Source organism: Bidens hawaiensis, unplaced genomic scaffold (assembly GCF_021521415.1).
Source record: "Bidens hawaiensis isolate Kalapana, Puna unplaced genomic scaffold, B.hawaiensis_p1.1 tig00002671_1, whole genome shotgun sequence".
NCBI lineage: Eukaryota > Viridiplantae > Streptophyta > Magnoliopsida > Asterales > Asteraceae > Bidens > Bidens hawaiensis.
Window position 1 is genome coordinate 891,761 of NW_027491145.1, and position 4,351 is coordinate 896,111.

A 4,351-nucleotide genomic window follows, 5' to 3' on the forward strand; every position below is an offset into this window, starting at 1 on the left:
CATCAGTTGAGATAGAGGACAGATCAGTTTTGGCTGATTAGTTGGAGCTTGGTGGAGCTTCAACTGGCCCTTCCGATACTTGATGTTGAAGGGGGGTTGTTGCAACTAGGGGTAAGTCTTAGCTTGTTTATGGGAACTGAAAGCTTGGAAGACTTGTTATTAAAGATTACTGATATTACTAATGACTGGGTTGCTTTGTATTTGAATGGCGGGCTGGATTTACCGCAAGGCCTTCAAGTGGGAGATTGTTACGATTAGTGAATGCCTTTGGGCCGGGCTCGTTGGTTGACGATTAGAAGACAAAAGGGGGCGGCCCGTTTAATTATGGAGGATGGCCCATTGGAGTTTTTTTGGTCCCTACTCTATTAAACCTAATTATTCTCTATATATATACCTAGTCATGTATTGTAATCTTTGTACCGTGCTTAATAAAAATACCCTAGCTGCAGCCCGTGGACGTAGGTCGCCTTGACCGAACCACGTAAAATCTCTTGTCTCTTATTTGTTGCTTTCGTTTGTGCGTGTGTGTTTGTGTTTCCGCTGCGTACCGACTCTGTTTAATACCTAACATTTACGATAGGGTCGGATCTTGAATTCTAAAAATACCACTAAACATGTCGTAGTCCGGTCCAGAATCCAGATAAAAATAAGTCTCCCAGTTCTGACCGGTTTGCACACATAGTATTCCCAAGTGCAATAACATGGAAAGAATCAAGTCACAAGACATGACTTCCAAACCCCACATACCTATACAATGCAATCACTCATCATCCCAATCCCATCACCGCTACATAATAATCTCATCCCCAACTTCCCAACAAAATTCCCTCTAAACCCTTTTCACCTCCACCAGGAATTCATCAACCACCGTACTTGTACAACCATGACTTCCACCACTTTCACTAGATTCAAGATTAATTCAAAATCAGATAATAATAATAACGATGTGTTCCTTACAGTCCCCGAGTTAGCCGGGAAAGGAGGGGAGGATGCTGGTGATGATTTGGTGGTGTTGTATACTCATTTAGTGTATGCTTTTAAAAAAATAGCGGCTCTGGTTGCTTCTCCGACCCTTGGTATAGGTTCCGCTGGTGACGGCAAAGATGTCGGTGCCGGTAGAGATAAACCCAAACCACTTGACATTGTTTCTGTAAGTACCCACGCTATGTCTAGGATTGGGGTGTTTTATTTATTTTGCAATGTTTCTTGAAATTATTGTTTATCTGAAACAAAGGTTGAGATGTTTAGTTTAGTCTAAGCGGGTTCTGGTCCACCACGAACATGTTTTGTTATATAGGTAGGTCATGTTTAGGCCAACTGTTTGGTTAGCGGGTTGGCCCATTTTGCCTTTTTTTTAATGTTTCTTAAAGATATTTTGTCACACAACTTAAAGTGACCATGCAAAAATAATATTTGTATTTCATATAGATTTGTATTTTCTTTATTGTGAATTTGTAAATTTTGAATATGAAGATGCAAACATAAAATAAGATAAAACATATTCTTGTTCCCCATGAAAAATTCATGCTGTGTTTGTTTTCACATGTCGAACCCACAAACACGACCCGTTTAACATCCAAAGTTGAACTACTATTAAACTTTGTAATTCATAATTTACTTCACAGTTTACATCAAGCACTAAATTAGAACTAAATCTATTTCCCAGAATGAGATCATCTTATCAAGTTTAAGAACCTCTGGAAAGGTTGCAGTCATGGCTTCCGAAGAAGACGATGCTCCTGTTTGGATAACAGATGACGGGCCGTTTGTGGTGGTTACAGATCCTCTAGACGGTTCCCGCAATATAGATGCGTCTATCCCAACAGGAACCATTTTCGGGATCTATAAACGTTTGATTGAGCTCGACGGTCTTCCAGTGGAAGAAAAGGCGTTGCTTAACTCGTTACAGAGTGGCAGTCGGCTCGTTGCAGCCGGATATGTTCTTTATTCGTCGGCCACTATTCTTTGTATTAGCTTCGGTTCTGGTGCACATGCGTTCACATTGGATCGTTCGACGGGTGACTTCGTTCTCACGCATCCAAATATCAAGATTCCTCCTCGAGGTAATATTCTGTGTTCGTAAAGAATGTGAGGTTTAACTTGTCAGGTTATTTAGCTTTTGGTCTAGTAATGTTAAAATAGTACTTTATTTTGGATACAATCTAGTTTTTAGTAAAATGTATATCGAAATATTATAAAAGCTGAATAAAATGGTATAGAGTTATAGAGAATTACACGTATTACAAGTTCTAGGAGAAAAACTATATATTATCTCTTATGTAACGGGCTGTTTGTAACTAGAGGTGTAAACGAGCTGAGCCGCTAATGAGCAACTTGAGATCAGCAGAAATTTAACAAAGTTCAAATAAGCTCTAGCCTAAAAACAAGCTTGTTTAATAAACGAGCCTGAGCTTCATATACGGAGCTTAGTTAGGCTCGCTACCCTAAACGAGCATATTATTTTTATAGATGTAAAAATTTTGATTTAATTAAATAAGTATATTACATAATTATAAAATAACTTTATATATAATTATGATAAAATATCTAATAATAAGTTAAATTGCCTAAAAAATGTGTATGCTATACATATAAAGTTACAACTATAAATATAAAATTAATATTATATCTATGTAAAAAGTAATTAATAAACAAGCAAACCTGAGCTAGAAAAAACTTTCTAACGAGCTTAACTCAAGCTTCGAAAATAGAGCTTGAAATGAGCCAAGCTGAGCTCAACTAGGCTCGTATGCACGCCTATTTGTTAAAACCCTTAATTTTTACAATTATTATTAATATTACACTAATTGTAAAGTTATATTTTTTTTTACAGTTAATTTTTTTTAAATCCACAAATTTGGTTCTTACTTTTATGCAATTCCTTTATTGTATTAGGTCAAATATATTCAGTCAACGATGCTCGATATTTTGACTGGCCCGAGGGTCTTAGACGGTACATTGACACAATAAGACAAGGCAAAGGCAAGTTCCCTAAAAAGTACTCCGCGCGTTATATTTGTTCACTAGTTGCTGATTTCCACAGAACTTTAATGTACGGTGGAGTGGCAATGAACCCGAGAGATCATCTTCGACTTGTTTACGAGGCAAACCCGTTGAGTTTTCTTGCGGAACAAGCCGGTGGAAAAGGGTCGGATGGTAAGCACCGAATATTATGTATTCAGCCTATTAAATTGCATCAGAGACTACCGTTGTTTTTGGGAAGCCCGGATGATATTGATGAGTTGGAAAGCTATGGTGATGTTTAACAAAAGGTGAATCCTGGTTATGATGTATGATATGTATATTATTATTGGCATATATGTATGTGAGTGTGTTTGTCTAATGTTGTATTAAGAAAAGATGTAAATTGTTAAATGGTCGGGTTGCTATTTTTGGTAATTTTTGATGTTCATGGTTCTTGTTTACATTGTTCTTCATATGTGCAACTAGTACATACCTTCTTTCTGCAGTCTGAAGGAGAAATTCTTAAGAAGGGGGTGTTTGGTACAGAGAATGGAATTGTAGAGAAATGGAATAGAGAAATGTAATTGCAGAGAAAGGGAATTGGTCTGGAGAATGAGAATTGACTGTTCTGTTTGGTAGTACAGAGATTTCAGTAGAGAAATATGGCTGAGAATCATTTCTCTTGTTTGGTACATAGGAAATAAACAGAGAATTATATCAACTTTATCATTAGCACAAGTATTTTTTTCATAACAAATATTTATTAAAAAATAAAAAACATATAAAAAGATGCATAAATTTCAACCAAAATATGCATTGATCAAACCAATTCACATACAAAACATAGTTTTTAAGCAAAAAACATCAACCATAGTTAAAACCAATTCACATACAAAACATACTTCAACCATACACAACTATCCCATTGAACCATCGGTATACAACTCGACCATCTCAATTTTCTCTTCTATTGTCAACGCAAGAAAAGAACGTCCTAGATCCACATCTTTACCAATCAAATGAGCTGCTTTGAACCGTTTTTTCGTAGTGATACCTGGTAAAGCTTTCAACTCATCACTAACCTTTTCATAGATTTCACGAGCCTCCATACCTTCTTTGCTAAGTTGTTCACCCACCATCTCCCCAAATCGAAGCAAAACTTCCTTGATATCTTTGCAAGACTCTCGATATATCTCATCTGCATCCGTGCTTCTACCTCTTTCGCGCTTGCTTGTTACACTTCCTGTTTGTCCTTCAGATCTATCAACATTTGGAACGGCTTCATCAACAAAATCAAAGTCTTCAATATCAACAGGAGAGCTTTTTTGCGTCTCTTGAACAACATCTTCTTCTCCAAGGTCAACTGCTTTACTACCAGTAGCTCTAT

General features: G+C 36.8%; 1 pseudogene across 1 annotated transcript; it reads left to right on the forward strand.

Moving 5' to 3' along the window:
• The first annotated feature begins 754 nt into the window (after nt 1-754).
• LOC143620792 (uncharacterized) lies at nt 755-3,296 on the forward strand (annotated as a pseudogene). Its single transcript, XR_013151407.1, has 3 exons — nt 755-1,150; nt 1,667-2,063; nt 2,896-3,296. The product of XR_013151407.1 is annotated as an uncharacterized LOC143620792 (transcript).
• Nucleotides 3,297-4,351: the final 1,055 nt, after the last annotated feature.